The 27,809-nt window shown below is 46.3% G+C and overlaps 2 long non-coding RNA genes across 5 annotated transcripts in view; one reads left to right on the forward strand and one right to left on the reverse strand.

Annotated features, from left to right (window-relative positions):
* Nucleotides 1-14,302, reverse strand: part of LOC102150254 (uncharacterized) — a 16,949-nt gene extending 2,647 nt beyond the window's left edge. The window contains exons 1-5 of one of the 4 annotated variants that reach the window (XR_011434218.1): nt 14,163-14,302; nt 13,890-14,035; nt 13,544-13,660; nt 13,244-13,320; nt 17-165 (exon numbers count right to left, since the gene is read on the reverse strand). This is a non-coding gene — a long non-coding RNA (uncharacterized lncRNA). Of the gene's footprint in view, nt 1-16; nt 166-13,243; nt 13,321-13,543; nt 13,661-13,723; nt 14,036-14,162 lie in introns of those variants that run through there. The other 3 variants (XR_011434216.1, XR_011434215.1, XR_011434217.1) reach the window with 3 other exon arrangements.
* LOC111771300 (uncharacterized) lies at nt 14,220-27,416 on the forward strand. The gene is made up of 3 exons (XR_011434219.1): nt 14,220-14,360; nt 26,106-26,602; nt 26,921-27,416. It is a non-coding gene; the product is annotated as an uncharacterized lncRNA (long non-coding RNA).
* Nucleotides 27,417-27,809: the final 393 nt, after the last annotated feature.

Raw genomic sequence — 27,809 nt, forward strand, 5'->3', positions numbered from 1 at the left:
AGGGGAAAATGTTTACCTTCAAATCTCTTGTCACTCCCATCCAAGACATGCTGGAGCTGCGCTCACCCTAAATCAGTCAAGCGCAAAAGAATGCTGAGCCCGTGTGCCGATCCACCCACATGGGTATCCCACTGTGGCCCAAACATCTGCAACCTTAAAAATGAGCTGTGGAGAGATAAGCAGTTTGGGAAACGGAGTGTCGGAAGATAGTGGCTCATGGCCTGAACGAGAACTGCAGGGTGACGACATGGGTAGCTCGCTGGCAGGCCCACCATCCTCAAGCAAGCCAAAGGCACCTCTCTGGCTGCCCCTGCCTCAGCCAAGGCCAGCTGACCTGCAGGACATTGTGCACACTGCACAAATGAGCCTCTCCGTTCGCCCTGCCCTCTCGCTCACCGGCTTCTTACCCTTTGTCTACAAGCATGTTCCAGTTGATCGCATCTTTACAGCGACAACCGCCTTTTTACACCACTTCTCCCAAAAGTTACCAAATGGCTGCCTGTTATCTCCGCTCTCACTTCTTCAGAGAGCAGCTCGCAGTGGGTGCCTTCACTTCCTCCCTCTGAGCCTCCCCCCTGACCTCTCTCAGCTGTTTCCAGCCACCAGTCTCTGCATTGGACTGCAATTAATATATTCAAACGATGGTGCCAAAGTCAATGACCTCAACATTGCCCACTGGACCCAGTGGGTGGGGGGCTTTGAGTCCTCGGCTGGCGTGATCCCGGGTGACGCCGGACGTCCCGTCCACCTGGGAACACTTCTCCCTGGTTCTCCTCCCACCTCGGCTTGTCTCCTGCATTTTCCTTCAATGCTGGTATTCCTAATTTTCCTTCTTAAGTCCCCTTGTCTCACTCAGTCTAACCATTCTCTTTAGGAGAGCTAGTCCATTGGGCTTCAAGGTTTTTTTGCTCAGGAATCTCCTACAACAAAACCTACGTATCCCTATGAGATTTCTAATTTGACATCCACATTTTTTTTTTTTTATCCCAAGTTTAAATGGTTGCAAAGAATCTTGTTTATAGTGTTTCGGACATGCACAAGAACTTCTCTAAGAGTCAGAATCATTCTTATCTCTGTTTTAACTCCTATTTCCATTCCACTTAGCCCACAGATCTTTTAACAGATTTACTGAGCTATAAGTCACATATCATCCAATTCATCCATTTCAAGCGTACAATTTAATGCATTTTAGCATATTCAGTTATGCCACCATCACCACAATCAACTTAAACATTTTCCTCACCGCAAAAGAAACCCTGTACCCATTAGCAGTCACTCCCCATTCCCTGTTCCCCTACACGGTCCTAAGCAACCACTAATCTCCTTTCCATCTATCGATTTGCCCATTCTGGCCATTTCCTACAAGTGGAATCACGCGGGATGTAATCTTCTGTGCCTGGCTTCTTTCACTCGGCACGTTTTCAAGGTTCATCCATTTCACAGCGTGTATCAGCATGCATCCCTTTTTATCGTCCAACAATGTCCCACCATATGGACACACCACATTTTGATTATCCGTTCCTCAGCTGCTGGACGTTTAGGTTGCTTCCGCTTTTTGGCTGTTACAAATAAGGCAGCAGTGAATGCTCATATGCAGTTTTTGTGTTATCTACAGATTTTAAACCAAATTTGTTTTCATGCTTCAGAATCTGTTCTCAACAACATTTTCATACATCTCACTCACAAACTATGCACATGAATTAAAAATTAAGGTCAAAGTTTCTATGACCAGAATCCACCAACTACACAAAAGGTCCTTCTGGGTTGAGTGGCAGTAAATTCTGGTTGCTAGTAGTGCACATTCATGAAAGCATCACAAACTTTGACAATTATTAAACACAAAAAAGTGAAATTTTATTGGAAGTATACCCCTTAATGAGATGAACTGGGTTTATTTTCCAATCATTAGTTCATGCATCTGTGGTTGCCTTATCATTACAATGAAACGGTCTGGTTTCGTTGCCTCACTCCTTTTCTGTCTAGCGATGCAATCACTGAGAAACTCTTTTCATAAACAAGCGAAGGAATGGAAGTATTTTATTTACAGCAACGTCTCTCCAATCTTTGAAATCCGTGCAAGTCATAGCGCCCAGATCACTTTGCAATCTATCATCAAAAATTATGTTTCGGTCTCCTTCCAAAAGTGACGAAAGCAGACAGCCCGGGCCACCAGCCCTGTGAAAGGAAGTCACCCCACCCCGAGTGACTTTCTCAGACCTGTGACAGGTTGAGGACAGCCCCTCTGGAGCCCAGGAGGGTTTCACAGACCCCAAAAACACACCACAGTGAGACGACAGAGGGCAAGAGTGTGTCTTTTTCCTGTAAAGTGGGAGATGGACGTCTTCCGAGGGGGATTCACGTCAGAAGGTGCATACGGATGATAAATGTCTGAAAACTGCATCCCTCACCCAGACTGGTCCATTTACTTCAACTGCTTGACTCTCGGCCCCACAACTGCGGCTCGGCTCTCACTGAGCCCAGGCCATGCGGCCTGCAGTGTGTGCCCTGGCCAGCCCTCAGGCCCTCGTGAGCCCCACACTGAGCTCACGTCTCCCAAATCAACCTCCTCACATCCCCGGCATCCTCGTCCACTCTGTTCACCACACCACCGCCAGGTCAACATGCTAACGAAGCAGATCCCAAGAGTCACTGTCCCACGGGAAATCCTTCATTGGTGCCCCAAATCTTCCTTGGCCCTTTGTGTGTAAGCACCTCCCCTGAGAGATCCTGCAGAGAAACGACATGAGCTCTCAGCCTCTGATCCTCTGACACTCGGTTAAGAAGAGCCAGACCTCCAGGAGACAGGACCGGTTAGCAGTTAAAAGGATGGACTCTGGAATAGGACTGCCTGGGTTAAAGGCAGTTACTCAAAGAGTAACCCTGAGCGAAATCTTTGACCTTACTGAGTCCCAGTTTCCTCATCCGCGGAGGATAAAAACACCATCTTTCGTAAAGGGTAGGCGTAAAGATTAAATGATGAATTGTATGTGATGGGCTTAGCACAGTGCTGACACATGATGGAGCAGAGTAAGACCTCAATAAATCCTGGTCGCCACCATGGTGAGACAAATGCCCCAGGTCTGAAGCTGAGTGTCCAAGCCCACAAGAAGTTGGGGGAGCCCATTTTCCAGCCTCCCATCTGGGCTCTCCCCTCCTCTTCCTCGCTCAAGTTCCCCATGCCACACTACTTGCCATCCTCGCCTCCTCTCTCCCAAATGAGGCTTTCACACCTCCAGGTCTTTGCATTCTCTCTCCCTCTCACCCAGAATTCTTTCCCTACCAGGTGCCCCGGGAATGCCGTCTTGCAAGAGCCTCGCTGGCTGCCGTGTCTCAAGTCTCCTCTGCTGATTCGTCTTCTTTTTCAGAACTCTCAATGTTGGAGCTCCCCAAAGCGGAGTCCTTGCACCCCTTCTCTCCTCTATCGACACCCCCTTTACGATCTCTTTAAGTCTCCAGGCTTTGAATATTTATATGCTGACAACCTCCAAATTTGTCTCATCAGATCAGACCTCTCTCTTTCTACTTGTTGACCTTCATCTGGATATCGAGGGGACATCTCACACTTAACATGGACAAAAATGAACTCAGTCTGCCCCCCCCAAATCTGTTCCATCTGCATATCTTCCCCCATCCCAGGCATTGAAAAATTCCATCCTTCCAGTTGCTCATGCCGATGACCCTGGAGTCACCCTTGACTTCTCCCTCGCATTCCAGATCCAACCTCGCGATAAATCCTGTTGGTTCTACCTTCAGAATATATCCACAATCTGACCACTTCTTACCCACTGTGCTATCATGGACCTGAGGTCAGAACCATCATCCTCTCCTGCCTGGATTTCTGCAATGGCTCCTAACTGGTCTCCTGCTTCGAACCTGCCCCCATGGGTCTGCTCTCAAGACAGCCATCACAGTGATCTTTTTTAAACCTCAGTCCCATCACATCCTCCTCTGCTCAAAACCCAGCAATGGCTCCATGTTCCTCCGGGGGTGGAATCCAGAGTCCTTCAGATGGTGACCAACAGCCTGACCCCCCTAGCTCTCTGACCTCACCTTCTCCATCTTGCCCCTTACTCACTCTGGTCCAGCCACACCAACTTCCTCGCTGTTCCTAAATCTTGCCAGGAGGCAATTTCCTGTTTTGCCTTAGCTGTTTCCTCTGCCTGGAAACCTCTTCCACCAAGACCCCCACGCGGCTAACTCACCCAGCAACTTCAAATCTTTGCTCAAATCTCCTCTCCTCGGTGAGAACCGCCCTCACCTGAGCTGGGTCTCAGACACAGGCACCTGAGCCCAGGGCATGCCCACCCTTCTACCCAGATGCTCTGTCTCAGGACTAGTCACACCTGGGCCTCCGAGGAAGGGAGAATAAAAAGTTCACTTTGCTGAGTGTCTCCTCTGGCCCCTGTGAAGAAAAGGCCCCATCCTAATGTCCCAGGGGTCAAATCGATTGTCCCAGATCACCAGGCTTATAAACCACCGAAACTCAGAAATGAGTCTGCCCACTGCCTCTACTGCACCCTTTCTTCAGACCACTCTGCTGAAGGCCAGCCGGGGCACGCCGTGTCCTCGTCCTGCCCCACACAGGCCCTCGGCTACCTGCAGAACGTTGGCCCAGTTTCCAGCTCTAGAGAGTCGGATGAAAAGCAGTTAGCTCAGGGTTTTTGTTTGTTCTTTCAACGCCAAGTCATTCTATTATGTCCATCAATCTAAACTAGAAAAAAACAACAGAACTTCAATACATTTCACAGCTTCATCTGTAGGTGTTAATTACAGAACAGCTCCGAGCAGAGAAGGGCATGAAGTTAGGACCTTTCTGAGCCCACTGGGCTCCTAAGAGGCTCTCGGCAGCCTTTCCGCCTTTTCTTCTCGGCCCCCCTCCCACCCCTGCCCCTTCTGAGTTGTTCACAGAGAGAAAGCAAGAACTCTAACCAACCGATGACGTTCTTTCCATATTTATTTAGCATGACTTGCTGGTGAGTAGTCATTTTTATGAGCTAAGAGGCACTCTCCACAGAGACACCAGGGCATTAGAGTCATTCTGCCTGGGTTCAAATGCCCACCGTGCCACGGGCCAGGAGTGCTACAGGAATGACTTAGCCTGAGTTTTAGTATACTCAGCCTTAGGGTACTAAAAATAAAAGTTCCTCTTTTCAAGGTGACTGTTAAGGATGGAATGAGACCATGCAGTCAACGCACTTAGCACAGTGGCTGGCTCATACTAAGTAAGCACCCAGCGTGCGGGGCCTGCTGTCTCACGGGCCCTGGGTCAGGGACGCTGGGCCCCACTGCTCCACCCACAAAGGGATCCAGCAGCTGCGCGCCGTCCGTGACTCAAACGCTCTGGAGGAAGAGCACGTTGGTCGGTCCTATAGTAAATTTCCACCTTGTGAAATGACCTTGGGATGTTTGTTAATCCCGGTGAACAGAAGTTTCTGACTTCCTTGTTAGAGGAATGTTTGCATTCTCTTTAGTCCCAAACGCCTACTCTGAAGGGACCCGCTTTTACATTATAAAGTAAAAGAGCAGTTCTGAATACAATTTTTCTGACTTTTTCTCTCTATCTATAATCCACATTCCCAGCAAGCGTTCTATAAACTTTCTTCCTGATTCTAAGGAAACTCTGCAGCTTCCTGTCACTTCCCCTATTAATATAGTGGTAGTGACAGCTCTTCAATGTCCATCCAACTACATGATCAACAGAGGGAAACAGATTTCCTAAAAGTTCAATTCGTTAGACATCAACTCGCAATATCTAGCTCAATACTGTATTTTTTTTTTTTTTTGCTAATCATTCTTTAATAGAGAACTAATTCCAGAATCTTAATCATGCAAAACTTCAGAATAACGGCAAAGACTAATTTTCTCCTTTTTCTAAACAGTGCAAGACAATTGCTTTACCATTTATATTCATTTTCACTTTCTAGAAACAGGAATAAAGAGTTATAAAGAATGTCACCAACAAATTTTCAACCAGAAAGAGAACTCTTGGGACTATTAGAAATCTCTCAAGACAAGTTGGAAAAGCTAATAATAAGTTACGCTGTCTCTATGCACCATCCCCCTTCCAGTGTCTTATTCGTATGTAAATAATGACATCCCTGCTCACAGTACTTTTCTGCAGTACTTTTCCGAGGTGCAAAATGTTGACCCTGCAAGAGAAGATGACTCAGCACATTCAAAGTGCAGACCTCAGGTTTAGAGGGCGGGTGCATTCCTCGCCTCTTGCAAGTTCTGCTGAGAAGATACCAGGACGGGAATTTTTTTAATTTACGGTTTGAAAGGTCAAAGAATCTAAACATATGCTTCTCTAGCAGGCAAAAAAAAAAAAAAAAAATAGAAATAATAATAAAGGACAAATATGGACTAGAGAAAAGAGAAATAAGACTGTCATAAAGACAAGTCTATCTGATTGCCAAAAAGATGGTTGTACTTAAATATATTAGCATTTGAATTGCCCCGTAGGACGTGGGGGAAATACCCCACCGCTGCTATAAAGGTGAGGAAGCTGGTCAAGTTTGCACCTTTTTTTTCTCTCTTATTGTTTAAGTGAAGCCAGTTTTTTCCGCCCCAAGGAGAAACAGACCACAGAAGGTGAAACAGGCATTGAGAAAGCTAATATTGTTTACGAAACGGCAGATAAACTAGTTGGGTTTTTTTTTTTTTTTTTCATTTCAAAGACTACGAAGCTGAGAAATGGAGACGTTTGAGCACGGTGCTTTTCTAGCAGCGTCTGTACGGTGGTTCCCAAACCTTGCAGGTTATCAAAACCACAGGGGAGGTTTTTAAAAGCGTAGATTTACAGTTTACAGTGCCTTTCCTGCCCCATCTCGGAGTCAGGAGGTGTGGGGCGGGGCCCAGGGATCCAAAACCCTGGCCTAGACGATTCCCGTGTGCGGACGCGGACGCGTTTGGGATCAGAGCGAGCTGGTGTGACACAAAGGTGCCTCGACACAAAGGTGGCCCACCCCTCCCCCAGCCCAGCGGTACATCGCACGGGTGAAAAAGAGAATACTCTCAAATTCAGGAGGATGCCCCTCCGTGCGTTGAAGCCGATATTAAATTTTATTCATGTTCTTAACTTTTGAAATTCCCAGTGAAACCCTCACTTTAGAAAGTTGTTTTAGGACGGGACCTGGCCTCAGTCGTGTTTCTAGTGATGACCTGCGCATCTCTCTGTGCCTGGAACGCGGACGCCTCCGCCAGGCCCCGCGCCTGCCAGTTCCCGCCACGTCGCTCCCAGAATCTTCGCAGCGGCCCCTGGAAGGAGCCACTGTCACCCCGCTTTACAGACGGGGAAGTGGAGCTGGGAGACGTAAGCTGTTCTGGTGAGAAAGCCGAGACTTACACATGGGGTTTGGATGTGATCAGATCATAAAGACTCTCAGGCCTGGTGTCAACATCGCCCGTGCAGCAAACCCCGGCTGAGCTGGGCGCTGGGGGAGCGCTCCCGGCCTTGCAGGGGCCGTCCTCAGCCCTCGGAGGGTCTCCTTGAGGGTCCCCGGGGCTTTCTTCGGGGACCTGTCCCACTGTCTCCAGCAGCACCCTCTCAGCTGTTGGACCTCTCACAGCTGCACTTCCGATTCAGAAGGGGGTTCGCCAGATTATGGCACAGGTGGGAGGGACACGGGTGGGCGGGGGGCCTGGGGCCCTCTTTGAAAGCCTTCACAGAGGATGTGGCTTCCGAGCTGAATGCTGAAGGATGAAAAAAGATTTCACTGCACAGAGAGGAGAAGGGTCGGGCCCAGAGCAGCACGTGTGAACCTGTCTGGTCTAGCGGAGGACCTGGGGCTGACGTGCAGTGGGGGGTGGGGGCAAAGGAGGGACAGGGAGGCTAGGAAAAGGCCCAGAAGGGGTTCTCATGCTGTGTGAGGAGGTCAGACTTTAGAAGCTGCAAAGGGAGCTAACAGTGTTTCTTACTCAGCAGCGTCCTAGGCCTGGGTTTGTATTTAAGAAGAATACTGCTTGCCCTGGGGGGTAGAAGGGGCTGCTGGAAGGCGCAGGGCCTGCAGGCAGCAGGGGATGGCTGCCCCAACAGTCCGGGCCAGATCCAGGCCAAACTAAAGCCGTGATCCTGAGGCTAAAGGAGGGACCTCGCTGGAGAAACCTGAGGTTCAGGGTACAGCCTTAGAGTCAGGCGGCTGACTGCTGGCTCCAGACTTCTCGCTGGGGCTGGTGGGCAGGTTTGGGGCAGCCCCCTGGGTGGCTGAGCGGCTGCCGGCTGAGGGTAGGTGAGGGGAGAGGGAAGATGTAGGGTCCCTCCAAGGTCTCCAGGCGGGTGGGTGAAGGCACACGTCCTCAGCCAGATGATGCTGGGGACACACACGGGAGGAGGGCCTGGCCTGAAACAAAAGGCCATGAGCTCGGTGGTGACCACGTTGACTCTGGGATGTCTGTAAGACTGTTTTATTAATAGCTGGAAATGCAGACTGAAGGAGGGGCCAGAGCCATGTGCACAGATTCACGGTCACCCAGGGTCATCTCTGAGGCCTGGGGAACGGAGTTCCAGGGAACGCTGATGCCCAGGGCATGCTGACGGGAAACCAGAGTTGCAATTATTTTGTTCAAAATGGAAGCTCTAGTTCAGGCTTACTGGAAACAGGGAGCCAGTCAACCAACAGACGCTGAGAGCCGACTGCATGCCAGGCCCTGCCCAGGAGCCCAAGCCGTGAGCAAGCAGACCAGCCCACGGAGAATTCACATGGTCACCTGGCCGTGGGGAGAGACGAGGCAGTCAACAAGCCTGTGCAGAGTGGGAAAGCCACCAAGAGTGAGGCGGGCAGGCTGCAGGCAGAGGGCAGAGGTGCTGAGTGCCTGGGGAGGCCCACACCAGCTCCAGGGCCAGGTGGGCCTCCCCAGTAGGCAGTATTTGAGCTGACACCCGAGACCACACAAATATTAACCAAGGGCTCACGAAGCGTTTTACGGCATTATCCCGCTTACTCCTTACCACAACCCAGGGAGATAAACACTGTGATTACCCCCAACTCAAAAATAGGGAAATCAAACCCACAGGGCTGCCAGATAACCTGCCCACACTAATAAGCTGGGAGAGAAGACCGGGACCCAGCAGGCAGCTGCCCACAGAGGCCACACTCTCACCCGGTGCACCCATTCCCCTCACTGTCTGCTAAGCGCTCAGAGAACCTGAGACTTGGGGGGCAGGAAGCCATGAGCAGGACCTCACGGTGGTCAGAGCGCAGAGACTGTGTCTGGAAATAGCAGGTGGTTGGTAAGTGTTTGCTAGATGCTCGAAAGCAGGGCGGCTTCACAGAGGAGTGGTCAGAAGCCCCAAATTGAAATGCTGGCTCACTCTTCACTAATTCTGTAACCTGGGGACAAGGAGTGACCTCTCTGAACCCCGGTTCTTTCATCTGTAAGATGAACCCACCCCACAATTCACAGACCATCCAGAAGACAGAGGGGTGTAACCCCATGGAAGTACACATCGCCGTCTCCAGCGCACAGTGTCGCCTCTGGCAGTGGGTGATGCTGGGGCAGGTTCCCACGGCAGGTCACACGCCACCACTTCTTCACAAAAAGCTAAAGCTCAGAGCAGGCACAGCGTTGAGAATAGGACTGCTAATAACTATTCATTGTTAATATCTAATTGTTATTCTGAGAAAAAACCTGGGCAGGGTGAAAAAAGTCCCTTTGAGAACTACCACTGGTCTTAGCAATTATTAAGGGAAACTAAATCCACTTTATTGGCTGCTGTGAAGATTAGCCTGGAGACGCACAGGAAAGCCTGCTTCACTGAGACTCAGTTCCTTCCAGAGAGGGTCAGTCACAGAGGACCGGCTGCTTCTGCATTGTGCCTTTTCTCCCTGTGTTTCCCTCGTTCCAAACAACAGACGGCTGTCGCTTGTGAGGTGGAACAAAACAGCAAAATGAGTGGCCGGCCCAGTGGCGCAGTGGTTAAGTTCGCAGGCTCCACTTTGGCAGCCCAGGGTGCGCTGGTTCAGATCCAGGTGTGGACCGACACACTGCTCATCAAGCCTTGCTGTGGCAGGCATCCCACGTATAAAGTAGAGGAAGATGGGCACGGATGTTAGCTCAGGGCCAGTCTTCCTCACCAAAAAGCAAAAACAAAACAGCACAGTGAAAGCCAGGTAGCTCTTGGGAAGAACAGACACCAAGATCCCAGAGTGCTGTGAAAAGTGCCGTATGAGGCCCCCATCACTGTGCTGTGATGGTCCAGGACAGCCCTCAGCGGCAGCATCCGGGATGGTTATGAAAAGAGGATGGACCACAGCTTCAAAGGGCAAACTGCAGCTGAAGCCAGCATCAGGGCCTGGAGGGCACAGCGCGCCCGCCCTGGTCTCCTGCAGCATCCACCACTCTCCCAGCCCCACCGCCCGGCCACAGGGGCAGCTCTGTCCTTCAGGGCAGCGGGGCCACTCCTGGCCTGCGGGTGAGCTTCGCCCTGCTGGTCTCAGGTGGGGCATAATCTCCTCTGCGAAGCCTTCTCCACATACCTGGCCCCCTACGGCTCCACTTGGACACGCCACATCCCCCGACACCCTCCCCCATACAAAGTCACTAACACTCTATTTTACTTTCTTTAGAGTACTTAAAACTATGAAAAATTATGTTGTTCGTTTCTTTACTGGTTTCTTTCCTGCCCCTCCCCACTCTCTGCTAAAAACTGGAAGCTCCCTGCATGCCTAGGTATTGTCTTTCTGGTTCACCCTTCTGTTCCCAGCACCTGGCAGGAAGTAAAGAACTCAATAAATATTTATTGAATCAATAAAGTAATGCAGAACTGCAGGCTCAAGTTGCAGAGGCAGAAAAGCAAGAGCTGACTCTGAGAAAATGGTGAGCAGCTCGCTTTGCTGCAGCTGGGCACAGAGGTGAGGCTGGCTGGGCCACTTGCAGAGGACCGCGTGGTGTGGAACAAATAGATAGTGGAGTGCTCTCAAAGGGTTTGACCAGGAGCGCGCCCTGAACAGAGCTGCCTGTAGGGAAGGACCGTGGACAGAAGGGACGGAAATGGAGCTGGAAAACCCAAAGAAAACCATGCGTTACCCCTAAAATCAGCAAAAATTAAGAAGTCTGATGAGGATGTAACGTACAGCATGGTGGCTATAGTTAATAATGCTGTACTGCATATTTGAAAGTTGCTGAAAGTACATCTTAAAAGTTCTCATCACGAGAAAAAATTATTTTAACTAAATTAAAAAAAAACCAAGTCTGACACGTGTTGGAGAGTATTTAGAGAAACAGTTTTCAAACAGTTGAAAGTCAGTTTGGTAACCTCTCTCATATTCAAAATGTTGCAATTCTGCATCTAGGTATCTAGAGCCTAAGAAACTACTGCCTGTATCTGACAAGCGTAAAAGTAATGCAAGCATCGTTTATATTAGTGAAAATTTTTAAACTATCTGCATATCCACTGATGGACTGATTAATAAAATGTGGTATTGATCATACCATGAAATACCAGATAGCAATTAAAAACAGCGAGTGTGTGTGTAGAATGTATGTATTTGTATGTCTACATAAGCATGGATAGATCTGAAAAACAACGTTCAGTGAAAGTAAGCAAATCATAGGACAATGGGGACATACGGAACCACTTATATATATTTAAACCCATAAAACCATACTACATATTAATTGGGGGTACATGTAAATATATATAAAATATTTTAAAAGCCCATATCAAACTGAATGTGGGCTCTGTGGGGTAAGACTGGAAAGAGAGAATGGAAGTGGAATATTCAAAGGGAACTGGACCTTATCTCTAGTGTTTTTCTTCACTAAAATAAATTGAAACAGGACAAAAATGATACAGTTGTTAATTTCGGATGCTGGCAATATAGTACAGTTTTTACTGGGAGTCAGAAGAGAGACGCTAGAAACAGATGGAAAAACTAAAAGGATTTCAGGACTGGCTGGATTAGCAGAGTACAAAGAAGGCTGAGAGGGTGAGAGTTAAAAATTACACTCTCTTTTTTTTTAATGATGAGAGGGTGGCCGCACCATTAAAAGAACAGAAAAACACTGAGTTCCATTTTAGAAAGGTTTGCCATATTAATGAGCCATCCAAGTGACGTCCAGAAAGAAGTCAGAATTCAAATTCCAAGCTGGTGCTGAATAGCTAGCTGTCCCGGGAAAGTGAGGGATAAAATGGGAGCCTCAATCAGTTTTCTTCGAAAAAACCAACTGGTTTAACTGGGTTAAGGTCCCTAGAGAATTTACTTTGTGTATTCGGTTTATTTACGACACATATAGAAACCCAGGCACAGGGCCCTGTACTCAACCAAGGTTAGCCTCCCTCTTTGAAAGTCAGGTTACTAAATTTTAATACACATTTCTAGAAAGCCTGGGGCTCTGTTCTCTGATAAGCAATTAACCGCTCTGGTAAGGTAGCTTGTTAACAGTTTCCTTTCAGTAAGCAACACAGATTAATAGAGCGAACAATGACCCGAATTCACACTGGTCAAATAAAAAATTTCAAACATGAAACTCTATTTTGAAATCAAACTCGCTATTCTGACATAAAGATGATCAACTTCCAATTATCGCAAGAACACATTTGCCTTTATAGGACTCGCCTCCTCTGACAGTTCACACTCCCATGTCTGCATGGTGCCTTCCTATCCTTTTTAACGTGTTTTGCAACCCCCGAAAAAGTCAAGTCTCAGCTCTTCTCTAAAGAGGGAAACACGAGACAGCAGGTGGCTGGCCAGGTTCACTCGTGGGCAGTCGATGCTGGAACTCAGAACCCGGGGGCCTGGCATTCCCTGTTCCCAAAACCACGAGGCTCCGCCAACCCCAGCAGACCTCACTCCGTCCCCCGGGCGGCGCTTGTCTGAGGCCTCGAGACCGGAATGACGGTTTCAGAAGCTTTCTCTTCCAACGGTGGTCAGCAGTCAGAAGTGAAAGCTGGCCTGCAAGCTGTTGTCTTTAATAGTTTAAGAAGAACTGAATTTAAGGAATTCCACGCCCTGAACTTTGCTTTTGTATAAGGCACAGCTAAACTCCACTGACACAACCTAACAATCTCCCTATTTAATGTCACTCGGCTGGCGAGTTCTTTTTTAAGAGTCCTCTGTGCAGGCTGGGCTGCATTCGAACTGGTCGGTGCTGTTGAAACGATCTGCTGTTTTGTGTTTGTTCCAGTTAGTGCTATCTTGGACATGCTGAGCTCCTGACAGCCCCACAGCTCGTCTGCTCCTGCTGACCTTATAAAGCCAACAGTTAGTGACTGTGTATATAAGGATTTAAGAGATTATCTTACCAGAATAAGGTCGCTATGTAGCCATCCGGTGTAAATGGCATTTCTTTCCATTAACGAATTGAAGAGTTCATAAGCACCTGAAATTAAATGATGCCTTAAAAAAAAATAAACCAATAGACTAAAATTTAGGTTTGCTGACAAGATCAGGTATTTTTCAGTTCAGAAACCCACCCAACTGTGGTTTCTGATTGTGCCGTTCTCACGGGACTTTAAAATGCTTTTACAAATGTTTTTTTTTTACTGTCACATATTTCTCATTCCAATTTTATAAATTAAAAAAAAAAGAGCTGAATAACTTACCTAAAGTCACACAGCCAGTTCATAGCAGAAATCAAATAAGAGCTCAAATTTAATTAAGCAATGAAGAATCTGATACAGTGTGTCCTTTTCGCTAGGCTGCACTGCCTCCTTATTTCCCTTAAAAAGTAATTGTTTGCATATCAATTAAAGTGGTCACATTGAAATAGAAAAGAAAGTTACCATTAATTATCAGCAGGTCCTTTCTTGAAGCAACAAAATCAAGTTTGTCTTAAAAAATAAGCTCTGAAAATAATGTATCTAATAGTTTTATCTGCAAGTTTAAGCTTTCATTGTGTTAATTAAAATGCCATAAATCCTCCTTTCCTATTACTAAAATATTCTTAACCTGGCAGACAAAGCGCCAGAACGCACGTCGGCCGCAACGCACACAAACCCATTGCTCAGTGTGGGTCCATTCATCTTGCCAAGGTCAGTATCCAGCACTCCCGAAATTTTCCCTTGTAGAATGAATAGATGTTTTGTAAGGATTATCTATTCAGGCAGAAAAGGGGGTGGGGGGGTGGGGATGAAACAAGACACAATCAGCTATTCAACTGGTGCCGAGCAAATTCCAAGTATGAAATCCTTTGTTTGTTGGTGTCTTGTTTTTCTTACCCACCTTGGACTCCAGTCCACGAGGAGACACGCGCCCTGCGAGGTTTGCCCAGAGCTTTTCCACAGGCCTCCAAGGAGATGCTGACGTCAGCTTCAGCTTTATTTTGCAGCCGGGAACGGGAACCAAGAGCTGTCTGTTTGCATTTCAACACCCTCCTTTTGTTTTCTGTCCCTCCGGAGGCTCAACCCGTTCAAACAGCAGGTAAGTCAGTCCGATCATTCTAATGACCCCAGACAGCTTGTGCAAACAGTGTGGTTATTTTAGCTAAAAGCTACCACTGACTTCATCAGGCAAACCTACAAGGCCCAAGCTAAACCATCTTGTTAAAAATTTACCTTAGATTGTTCTTAATTCTTTCTGTCCTAGAGAGGGAAGAGCGATGAGGGGATGGCGGGGGAGCGGGGTGGGTGGGGGTGGAGGGCACGAGTTCTGCCTCCTGGAATCTCTCCCGAATAAATGTCAATAAAACGTTCAGAGGTTCATAGGAATTTACCGGTCACAATACCGCATTGGATTCTGAAAGCAACAGCCTCTATCGTTTCTGCTGAAGGAGCTCTCCTACACAGCGCTCACAAAACTAAAAGAGGAAAATGCTTGTTAGGCGGAGAGAGTTGCAGAAAGTCCAGTCAGCCCAGGACCTTAAGGACACCCAGCCTCAGATGCTGCTGCTGTCACACCCACTCAGATGACTGGAGATGGAAGGGACCGCAAAGTTCAGCTCCTCAATGTCCGTAGTTCCGCAGCCAGTGTGCGACAGGCCCGGAACTGTGGGTGGGTCTCTAGGCTCCCAATCCCGAGCTCTTGGGCTTTTGGTTACCAAACCTGCTTAGATGAGATCCACCATGAGATTATATGGAATTCCGGGAGTTAGCAAGCCAGCCTGTACTGAAGACAAATCCGCATAGATTCAAAGGCTGACCTTGTCGTCACCTAAGTCAGCCCCACCCGGGGAATTACCGACCCCAGCAGGCAGCTCTTCCATGAGCATCTCTCCATCGAACTTGCATGACCAACAACTCCACCTGTTCTCGGAAAGCTTGGAGCCTCCAGTCTGTTGATCCCTCCGCTCTCCCAGTTCCCCGGCGCTCTGCTTTTCTCACTTTCCTCCTTTTTCAATTTAGAGTCCGTGATCTGTTGTAATATCCTTCTTGCCAATCTCTTGACTCCCTTGCCTTCTGTATTTCCTGCAAATCTACGTAGAAAAACATCAGCCCTCGATGAACCTGGCCCTCTCCTCCCCCCTTACTTGCGTATGAGCAGTCACGCTGTGCTGGAGATCAAGAGGGTAGAGGGGTTCCTGGTCGCCCACTTCAGATGGGCCCTCAACACGTCAGACAACTGTGTTATGTTTCTCTGTCCAACTTGCTTTCCAACAAGGACTGGGAACCTTCCCCACCGTCCTTGAACTTCCAACATCCCTGTGGCTCCCTCGACCTCCTCATCTCCTCTCGCTCAGAGGAGGGCTCTCGGTCTCCTTCCTCCAGCCACAGGCCTGCCTTCCCTCCCGGTTCACGATGGGCCGGCCTCCTCCACGTGTCCAGTCCCTCCCCGTGCTTTGCCTTCTCTCCCCTGGTCATCACCGCCAACGCTTGTATCACTTTCTTCTCAAATCATACATCTGTTCTAACAGGAAAGCCTGTTGGTTCTGCCTTCAAAATACCTTCAAAGTCCGACCATTTGTCACCATCACCTCCACTAGCACCTCATCCAAGACACGACCATCTCTTATCTAGACCCTTCGTGGTCTCTTATCTAGACCCTTGCCTCCCTACAGTCTGTTCTCAACACAGCAGCCCCAGCGGACTTTTGAAATCAGAACCCAGAGCATCTTCCTCCTCTGCTTAAAACCTTCCGAAGGTTTTCCATTTACCCAGAGTGAAAGCCCAAGTCCCTACAAAGACTGCAAGACGCCATCCGCACTGTGCACAGGACTTCCTGTGACGATGGAAATGATTTGTATCTCACTGTCCAATACGGTAGCCAGTAGCTACATGTGACTATGTGAGAGCACTCGACACGTGGGTGGTGCCATTGTGGATATGAATTTTTAATTTTTAATTAATTTACTTAAAAATAGCCACCTGTGGCTAGTGGCTACCATATTGGAAAGCACAGCTCTGGGTGATCTCCTTCCCATCCACACTACCCGCCCCCCCGCCCCCGACTCCACAGCACACTGTAAAGCTCCAACAGAGTCAGGTGATGCCACACCTGTGCTCAAAAATCTCTATGGCTTCCCATCTTACTCAAAATAAAGGGCCAAGAATGGCCCTGTCTTAATTTACAAGGCCGCCCCACCCACCTCTCTGGTCTCAGTCCCTATTCCATTCTCTTCCCTGTTCACTCCACTCCGGCCACAACACTGGCCTCTTTGGTGGAGCATACCAAGCATGCTGCTGCCTCAGGGCCTTTGTTCATGCTGTTCTCTCATTCTGGGATGCCTTTGCCCCAATATTCACATCACAAGCTCAGAGCTTCCCTGCTTGCTTCTTACACGCTGCAGTGTCTTCTGATGAGAGGCTGATCTGACCTCATGTGACCTGAAAGCCCTACCGAAAACAGCGCCCCTCCCACCCCGTGTCACTCTTGGTCTCCACATACTGTGTTTTCTCCAGGGCACTTATCTCCATCTGATAAACCATGTTTGTTTACTTATTTACTGTCTGTCTCCCCAGCAGGTGGGGGGTGGGGTGGGGGTGGGGGGGCGCTGCTTTGTTCACAGGAGTACCCCTGATACCTGAAACAGCGCCTGCCTCATAACAGGCACTCAAAAAAAAAAAAAAAAAAAAAAAACCCATGCTGAATTTGATGAAAGAATGTGAATGGCTTTATGGCGCTGAAACCCACTTCCAGCAGTCTCAGCCCTCCAGGCCTGGGATCCGGCGCCCTCCTGCAGCTACTCCCTGGGGACAGCCTGGAGACTGGGCTCCTCGCTAAATACGCATCCTCACTCACTTGCACGAAGGCAGCTGTGCTGTCAGTGTATGAGCTCTAATCTACGCCTCAAGCCTCTCACCAGGACAGAGACAGACAGGTGAAGTACGCTGCTCAGGCTCAGCCAGCGTGACCTTAGTGGTCAACAGAAAACCCCCCAAGGGCAGCTCCCACGATGTGCAGGAAAGTGACCACATAGCTTCCTGACGAAAGCTCTCTTCTGACTCGGTGCCTTCACAGGGGAAGACGAGCATAGCTACTCTCATAACTGGCTAAATGAGAAATAACACAGCTAACAAAGTGACGGCCACCCCATGTTCATCCTTTACTCCTCCCCTGAATGGCCTAAGTCTTACCCAATCGCCTTTGGACTTTCAAAATGCTATGCTAAATAAAATACTGTTGGCCTTCATGTTTGAAGATGTTGCTGCTGAGAATGCTAGTTTTTATGCTAGAATTTTTACAGTCAGCAAATAAAGTAATGGTCAGTCAGTTCAAGACCAGTTCCACACGTTGGATCAACTTCCTCTGAACCCGCTGGACAAGAGCAAATGCTGTTTTCTTTTCTTGGTTTTATGTTTAACATATTAATGAGGAGAAGGGATGGCCTAAGTAAATCCAAGCCACAGGTAGTTAAAATAGTTCTAGCCATTCGTTCTGATGATAGACGCCATGAAATCCTTTGGTGGAAATGTCAAACTGTAAACATTGGCCTGTGTTTCACATCCTGTTCTTTTCCATTGTTGCCTGACAGAAGCAGCAGTGAATAGGGAAATTACATCTTTGGCTGCAAAAACGAAGACACAGTTGGAGTCATCCACAGGACAGAGAACCTAAAAACTTTTAGGGACTTTGGGACTCCTGTTTCCAACACCCTTGCTCGTCAGAGGGGGAAACCCAGCACAAGAAATTTGCTGCACAGCAAAGGCACTGTGGCACATGCCGCCAGGACGGACACATCCTGATTGCCTGCAGTCCGTATGTTTTCACCAAAACCTAATGACTATCCTCCAACTCATAAAGAGGAGAGAGAGAGAGAGAGAGAGAGAGAGAGAGAGAGAGGGAGGGAGGGAGGGAGAGAGAATGAATTTCCACAGAAGCCCTGCATATGACTTTTCGGCTGCTATTCACAGTATGAATTGCAAATTACTTTTCAAAATTACTTCTCTCAAAATACCCAGACACCTGGCCACAGGCTGCCAACCTAATGCTAAAATAGGCACCTTGATCAGCTCGCCCTGTGACTTCAACCCTTCAGCTGTGCTCGACCACAGAGACAGACATCTCTGCCAAAAGAAATACGAACAACTCTGGGAACTGATTACAAAATTGGGATTGGTCCAGACTTTTCAAAAGTGATGGCTCTGTTGTCTGGAACGTCTCACAGCCAGGACATTTTTCGCAACAAGTCAGCTCTATGTAATGAAAGCAATTAGAAGAAATTCAGATGTACACAGAGCTGCTCTCCCTGCCTAATATGGGAATAATAATTAACTGTCCAAAAATGTAAGCAATGGCTCATGGCTGATGATTCACCTTTAAAGTTGTGCAAAGAAAAAGGTCAAACCTTTTGTAAAGCAATTTAACAGTGTGGATCAGGAGTCATAAAAATGTCTATTCCCTTTGACGCAGCAATCCTCTTGCTGGAAACTGATCTTAAGAAATGATCCAAAGGAAAAAAGATGTTCACCACAAAATCTGAATCAACCTAAATGCCCAATAATAGGAAAAATGTTAATTATGGGACATCTTCCTAAGGAAAACTTACACAGTCATTAAAGATGAATTACGAAGACTGTCAAAATATGGAAAAAATGAAGACAACGTTAAATGAAAAAGTAGAATACAAATTAGATATGCATTATGATTGCAACCATGTTCAAATATTATCTTCATGTAAGAAAAACGGAAGGCAGGATTAAGGGTGATTTTTCCCCCTCTTTTTCCTTAACTTTTTATAATGTTGATACACTGTTCTGATAATTCTCAAAAGGAAAAAGGTTACGTACAAGGCTTCATACGCCACTCTATATAAAAATAAGTTAGCACAGAAATTCTTTTCAAATTATCAACAGCTCATTTCAAACATCTGTCCTTTAAAACCTGGGGGCAGGGCACTTGCCCAACATTTGACAGCCAGCCAAATATTCACATCAGTGTGGCCACCACCCCTCGGACCTCCCGAAAGTCAACCGAGCTTCCCGGGAGCCCAGGTCACAGTCAGACTGGACAGGCACGTGGCTCCACCTCTGGAGAGCTCCCGGCTCAGGTCCCCTCCTAAAGGGACCGGCTGCGGGCATCTGCCTCCCAAGCCCGGCTCCTTCTGGAGAGGACGTGGCTTGTGAAAACCTCAGGGCCCACCCCCTGTGCTCAGCCGCCCCTGGCTCTGGGGGCAGCTAAGCCGTTTCTAGATGGACTTTGGATCCTGGTCTCGGAGGTAGAAGGTACACAGCTGTGAGGGCTTTGTTTTGATGTTTGTTCCTCAAAAATGGACTTTTCACACCCAAGGCGCCTGGGGAGTGGCTCTCTCCTAGACAAACCCACAGCTCCCCAGGGCAGATGACGAGGTGGGGCTGCCCCTCTGCTTTGGTCTGCTACCAAAGAGAGTTCATGCTCCCCACAGACAACGCCGGGAGCGAGCCGTAACTTGGTCTTCACGGGCTCTGCGTTCACGCAGATGGCAGCCATCAATGTTTACACGTGAAAGGAGACAGAGTTTTTGTTTGTTATAAAAAGCATTAAAAAAGAAACAAAATCTACAGATCTGATTCACTGTCTTGAGATGAAAATGTTCATAAGGACCCAGAAATCCGTCTGGAGAAGTTGAGCCCTTGCTGAGCGAATGCTTAGTCCCGGGGACACAGGTATTTTGGCGTGCCAGTAAATAAGAAACGAAAACAGACCCTCTCTTCATTATTGATATATGCGAATTATACTGTTTCAAATGAATGCTTTTTCCGTGTCTTCAAAGGGAAAAATTTTAACTCTGCAGGCTTTATCTATGGAGCTCTTTCTAAACCATCATACCTGTGTTGCTCAAAAACTGTTGAGACCTTGGGTCAAGGAGACACTCGCGTTGGCTTTCGACAGAAAATGTGCTTCTCTACACTAAAATGGCCACTTAAGCAAGAATGTGGAAATGATTTATCTCACAACGCTTCAAGCTGGATCTTCACTCCAGCTATGTTGTGACTGCAAAATCAGTCAGGGACCAGGAGTTCTATATGCTCCTAAACAAAGAAAAGCACTCTGACGGCCAAAAGAGTACCTAACACACCAAAATTACCCTAATAAAATTTAAACTACCCACATCCCAAAGAATAAAAACCACTGACAATAACAATGTTTAAGGGGAAAGAGCAGCAGAACACAAAATAGATCTATTTACACCACACAAACAGCGTCTTCCAGACATGGTGTCATGGTAAGCGGTGGTGGTAGCAGTATATTCGTATAAAGTCAGAAGGAAAAGGAAGAGGACTGGGAGTGGCATAACCAGCACACACCCACATGGGAGCAGAGATTACTGTTATTTTGTTCACCTCAGCGTCTCCAGGACCTAGTAGGTTCTCAATAAATATTGGCTGAATGAATGAATGCAGGAAGAAAGGAACACAGCTCATCAAAATAAAAATACCATTTGTAATGTGAAATTATAGAGGCATAAATACCTGCCTTAAGTCAGAAAAGAAGTTTCACCCAAAAGTGAATACATTTGCTACATGCTATATTTAAAAGTTGGATGTTAAAACTTAATAGAACCAAAGTGGGGCCATTCTAAAGACTGTCTCTGTAGACTCAATCGTGTTGGAGTTCAGAAGTTTCTTGGTCAAACTGACTAATAGGTTTTGAGCACCTCCTCATCCCACTGTAATCTCCTTCACCCTCTAACTCACCATTTCAGTTGTGTCTACTGATGGGCTCAGGGCTGCTCCTAGGGGTGTCAGGAAATGCGACATGGCCCGAGATGCGTCTTAACTCTCCCTGGAGATACAGTCTAGCGTAACCACCCCATTCTCTAGCTCACCATCCTGCGTCCTTTCTTGGTAGCACTCACCACAATGGAGTTATCCTCCTTGCTATTCTCTGCTTGCTCCCACTAGAACGTTACTTCCGGGAGAGCAGGAACCTTGACTGCCTTAGTTTATCAGTATATTCCAGGACCTGACAGTGCCTGGGGTCTAGCAGAGAGTCAGATTCCTAAGAATGAATGACTGAGGGACTAAATGAAGACCAGGTCCAAGGGCGCAGTAAGTAGCTTATCGCTGGCTGCAGGAAGGGATACGGAACAGGGAGTAGGCAGGCTGCTACGTGACAGTGCAGAATTCTGTTTTTACATGAGATTTGGTAAAAGGCTTTCTAAGTCAATGACATATCGTCCATGATGAATGATCCAAGTCTTCCCATTCCAGACAGAGTCTAAGAAAGATCTCGACTATTCAAAGTTCAAAGCGCTCTCAAATTTAAGGAGAGGCCTACGTTCCTAGAAATAATTTTTTAAAAAATTAAGTTTTTAAAAACTACAAGATTCCAGCTACAGCATCATCTGTGAGTCCACTCAATTTAACAGGGAACTACAAATTTCCTATCATACTTCTTAATTATCACTAGTGAAGATACTCAATTCACTAATTCAACAGGGAATTTGTAGAAACACAATCAGACAAAAGACATTTTAATTTCTGCATTTTGCCTTAATCTAGTAACTTTAGGATATTCTAGTTTTTCATTATATCTGGATTCTCAGGAAAAGACTTGATCTCACAGGGCCTCTCCTTGTCAGCATGAGTGTGAAGGTGGATCTAGACTTGACTGCTGGTTCAGTTTGAGCTACCCGACCGTGCACTCCCTGAATGATCATACGGCTTCACAACACACTCACTTTCCTCGGGTGCATCACGTCTATGGTGCGAGTCCACTTTGCGTAATCTTGGGGATAAAACATTGTGTTGCTATCAATCCACACAGTTCGTTGAACATGGACCCCCGACAACCTAGATGAACACACACCACGTCAGCCTTCTCGCAGTATATTCTGACGTGGTTCACACTGATATTTCAGGGCATCATCGTGGCAATTCAAAGCCTAGCTAAAAATTAAGAAAGTACAGAAGTCCAGCGTTCATTTTCAGCTCTTGTACTTGCTTTCACCACCCTCTCTGTACACTGGGTTCAACATAACAGACAATATTTTTGCCCACATCAATAATCATTCCAAAACCAGGTATAGCATGGATGTATTAACTCAACTGGTTTTGTTTTATTTTTGTACAAATATTATAGTGACATTCATGAAAGTCAGTATAAAAGAAGAAAAAAGTATTAATGGCATAATACTCTCATTGCACCAAATCAAATACTTCCTTCCTTATCAATACATTAAGATAAATTTAAATTGTATTCATGGTACCCGTGCTATTTGGGGGTTTTTCCTTTTCGCTGTATTTTTATCCATGTTGCCAGGCACTTCATATTTATAATTTTCAGTGGTTAAATATGTTTGCCGTCTAATAAACTCCAGAATTTAATGTTCCTTCTGTGGGGCATAAGGCATTTCTCTTGTGTTTGGGGGAGACCATCAAAAATAACACTGTAGATACGTCTTACTAGATTCTGAAATTCTTGGACTAGGGTAACCAAGTCAAAAAATGAACATTTTGGGGGCCAGCCTGGTGGCGCAGCGGTTAAGTTTGCACGTTCCACTTCAGCAGCCCGGGGTTCACCGGTTCGGATCTTGGGTGCAGACCTACGCACTGCTCATCAAGCCGTGCTGTGGCAGGTGTACCACATATAAAGTAGAGGAAGATGGGCACACATGTTAGCTCAGGGCCAGTCTTCCTCAGCAAAAAGAGGAGGATTGGCGGCAGATGTTAGCTCAGGGCTGATCTTCCTCAAAAGAAAAAAAGAATATGAACATTTTCACATCTTGGTTACATTTCCACCCAGATTTAAATGTTTGTTCTCAAAAGCATGAGTAATATGGGTGCTCCAGGAAATACATAATGAATATTAAAATGTTATGGCTTTTGTTTAAGTCAAGAAAAGTGCTGGAGAAATAGGAAAGAAGTCTTAGCCCACAGCTGGTCTACCCAGCCCAGGAGACCATGGGAAGCTTAAGAGATGTGCCCCCGAAACGTCTTCATTTTCCTTAGCACCGTTTTGCAGCAGTTATTCATAAAACTATCTACATAGACGTTCTATTCAGAAACCAGCTTTAAAGATGCCAGCGACACACTCTGACAGCAGGACATCACCTGTGGCACCAGGACCTCAAACAGCGCCGGGAAGGTACTGGGTACTTTTTGAACAGCCCGTTCAATGAATGCTGAGACGCCTGGAGGAAGTCTGGACTCACTATGGATTCCTTCTTTTCCACTCAGGGAATCCGAACTTACTTCTCATCGATCATTTGACAGAGCGCTTGGTCGGAAGCCGTTTCACAGAAGGCAGACAGCAGAAGAACATTCCGGCGTGAGCCCCCGCAGGGAAGGCTGGGTTCAAAGCCCAGCGCCCCTCTGAGGCCCAGCCATTCCAGCCGCACTGACCTGGATCACATCTGCCCCACACGGCCCAGCACCCTGAGACACAGACACACTCTTTGCTGAATGTTTCCTATTTTTCTATTCCCCAAAAGACCAATCTCTACACAGAGATAGTAAATAAATTTAACAGGAAAAAATAAAGTGAGAAACCACCATGGTGAGCATCACAGGTAGCTCTCTTCCAAGGAAATTAATAGAGGGAATTGCAGAATGAAAAGACCTGTGGGAACGGCAGTGGGCCCACGGCAACCTCACCACAGATGACTTGAGAGCCAGTGTGGCTCTTCAGGGTAGCCATCCAGCTCTCCAGGGTCACCACGGAACCAGAACTAACACGGAAGAGAGGAAGAGAAAACTCCACCAAGAAGAGACCACACAAAAAACAACAAGATTTCCTCAACTGCCTTACAATTTGTGGCTTCTAGTTACTAGAAGCTGGTCAACGGTGGCTGCGGAGTTCAGCATAAACCAGCTTTAAAATAATGCGCTGAGATTTTCTAGAAAGGTTTCTAACAAGAGTTCTTGAGGATTTAAGCAAACGACACTTTCCTGAGTTCCAAAGAGATCTCCATCCCAGTTAGATTTCCCTGAGTCCCGGGTACCTTTCCTTGAGCCGTGCGTCATTCTCTAGGTATGCAGTATTCAAGTGTGGCTTTTGGTAACCAAGGAATGCAGAGAGCTGCGTCAAAAATAAATAAATGCAATGCTGTGGCTTCAGCAATGATAAATCTAGAGTCAAATTCCAGATATGCTGGCCTTCTAAAGCTAAAGGGTGCGGAGGAAGCAATCATTTCTGAGGGAAAGAGTAGAGTCAGGAGCCTTAAAGAACGTAACAAAGATCACATCTGTTAAAGACAGGTAATATACGACTAAAATGAATTTCTGTCATCTCTCTTAATATTCATGTGCTTAAAGAGACAACCCAACTCAGTCTCTCTTTAAAAATTAATTTTCCTTCAAAAAGAAAAGTGGAGGGGCCTGCCCAGTGGCGTAGTGGTTAAGTTTGTGCACTTTGCTTTGGCAGCCCAGGGTTTGCAGGTTCGGATCCAAGGCGTGGACCTAGCACCACTCATCAAGCCATGCTGTGGCAGCGCCCCACATAAAATGGAGGAAGATTGGCAACAGATGTTAGCTGAGGGCCAATCTTCCTCACAAAAAAAAAAAGAAAAGAAAAAGGAAAATGGTATAGGATTTATTGCTGAACACAGAGCCATCCTGGAACCATTCTAGAGTTCAGAAAAACTCTAAATGTTTTCTACTGACCCCGGATTAACATCCCTTCCCTGCGTAGGAAGGGCAACAGCTCGGATGACTGACAACATGAGCCAAGCTGGGGTAAGAAGTTTTCTTATTAGCATATTAACCAAAGACCTGTCAATATTCATGAAAGTGGATTTAAATTTCACATTAACTTAAAATGGAGCAAATAATATTCCAAGTAAATGATGAGGGTGAGTTTAAAGACGCTTTACGTTAGCTTATTTTTAAGCAGATCATGTTCTAGCTAAAGTAACCATGTGCCAAGATGCCCCATACCTTTACATCAAGTGTGCTTTTTGCTTCCAATAACACTGACACTGTGAAATTTAGGCCGTCTCACTTTTGTTGGTTTTTTTTGCAGAGCTTTACTTTTTACGCATACATGTGTCACTCTAGACAAGTTAGAATCTACAAAGAAAGACTTGGGAAAAAAATACCTCCCCCCATCCCATCACCCAGATATAATACACTGTTAACCCTGCGAGGCTTTTCCTACGTGTACATTCTTACAGAAAGAAAACAGGAATCACCCTATTCTTTATCTCACAACTTTTTTGTAACTGAGTAAATACTGAGCATCTTTCCGTTTTTATAGAATTGTTTTTAAAGACTGCACTCTATGGAGACGGAATGAGTCCACCTGTGTGGACATTTAGAACGTCTCCATTTTCACTCTTAAGAAACAGTGCTGGAGGCACATCTTTGTTCAATCTGATCCACGTCCCACAGCATGCCCATAGGAATGGCCCTAGAATTGTAATTGGTGGCTGACAAACTCTACGCACGTAGAGCTTGGTATAAACTTTAGATATAAACTGACCTGCAGGAAAGTTGTACTGATTTAAACTACCAAAAGGAAAGTTGAGTCCACATTACAGGGACGTTACATTAACGGTGTGTTTAACTTAAATGATGTCTGAAATCAAAATGTAGGCAATGTCACTTAACCAAAGAAAAATGGCCAATAAACATAAGAAAACAACTTCCAAAATAATCATAAAAATGCAAATTAAAATGATTGCATTTCTCCTATCAAAACGGCAACATTTCTTAGAAAGAAATCTCTAGAGTTGGCAAGAGTGGGGTGAGCGGGGCACTTCCATGCACAGCAGGTGAGAGTACGCAGGCACACTCTCTCGGGAGGCCAATCTAGCAATAGCGAAGCCTTAAGAATTTTCCGACTTTCTAACCCAGCATATTCTACTTACAGACCTGACCACACCAGAACAACAGGAGACAGCTATAAAGAAGTGCACACCAAGGCATTCAGAGCGTTACATGTTTCACCATCGTAACCATGAAAAATTACCAACAACCAGTAATGGTGCTTCAAGGAACTAAAGTGGGATTCAAAACTACACAGAAAAATAAAAGGACAAAAATGTTATGTGCATAGGGAAAACTGAAAGGAAATACAACAAAATGTCACTTAAATGGTTGTGAGAATGCTGAATGCTTTTCTTTCTTTTTTCTTTTTTTTGGTGAGGAAGATTGGCCCTGAGCTAACATCTGTGGCCCATCTTCCTCTTTTTGCTTGAGGAAGACTGTCCCTGAGCTAACATTTGTGCCAGTCTTCCTCTATTTTGTATATGGGGTGCCGCCACAGCATAGCTTGATGAGTGGTGTCTAGGTGTGCACCCAGGATCTGAACCTGCGAACCCAGGGCCGCCAGAGCAGAGCGCAGGAACTTAACCACTATGCCACCAGGTCAGCTCCTGTTCTCTGCTTTTCTCTCTCTTTTTCTGTATCTTCCAACTTCTTCACCGTAAACATCGTACTCATGATAATCAGAAAAAACAAAAGAAACATATAAAAATGGATGCAGTCTTTGAACTTCATTTCTTTAAGTAAAAATACCACCAAGTCCCCTTTGAGTACTGGCGTGTTATCTTCAGCATCTTAGCTCATACTGTTAATGGGCATTGTTCACCTAAAGGACTATAACTTAAAATATTTTCACTTCTAAATGTTGTTCCATAATTTCTGCACGGTTCATGAAAATGTTTAAAATTTGTCTTTCTTTAGAATCAGTTATATGAGCACAGTAACTTTGCGGTTGAAGGCCTACCTCTGGCATGCGTGGCAATAAAAGATGCTTTCTTCAAATAAAGACAAAGAATGACAGACGGTGGATAAAAGGAAAAGAATTAGTCACTTCTTCTCCATTTCATCGCCCTGTGCAACAGACATTCGGAAACAGAGCAAGGAAAAGGAAATGGGTCAGAGGCCTTTGAAATACTGGCTTATTCACTGAAAAATATTCAGAAGCTGTCCTAAATATTGACGTAAACACTAGAGTCACAAACAGAAGCCCCTTTTTCCCCTTTCCATCTCTCTCCCTCCCTCCCTCCAGAAGGACAAAATCAAGACAGATGGATAAGCTATCCTATCGTTCAGAGGAAATGATACCTTCAGCTTCTAGAACAGTGTTTTTCAAGTTACAGATGGCTCTTTAGTGGGCCCCGACGATCACTTTTTAAAAAATGAAATAGAATAAAATATATCAGAAGGCAATACTAAAGATATTATTTTGTGTGACAACTTTCTGTTATATGAGTTGTATCATAGGTAACATGAAATATAGTTTTGACAGTGGGGTCATGGAAAAAAGGTTGAAAGCTTCTATTCTAACGTAATGGAGAGGCAATGCAGTCCACAGTAAACTGTTTTTCCTCACCCCTAGTCAAAAAGTAAATCCCCAAACCAAGAATTCCTGGAAAGTAGGAAAAAATAACCTGAGGCAGAAGGATTCTGCAGTTATGCCCTCACCCAAGCCTTAAACCTTCAGCAGTGTTGAGTTGCCCAAAATCATCTGAAGAGTGTGGGCGGCTTGGCCACATGAAACCTTGGTCTATTTCGTAATACTTAGTTTACCTGTTAGGCCATAATTACACAGCCTCTTAGTCCCACAGAC

The sequence above is a fragment of the Equus caballus genome, chromosome 30 (assembly GCF_041296265.1).
Source record: "Equus caballus isolate H_3958 breed thoroughbred chromosome 30, TB-T2T, whole genome shotgun sequence".
Lineage (NCBI taxonomy): Eukaryota > Metazoa > Chordata > Mammalia > Perissodactyla > Equidae > Equus > Equus caballus.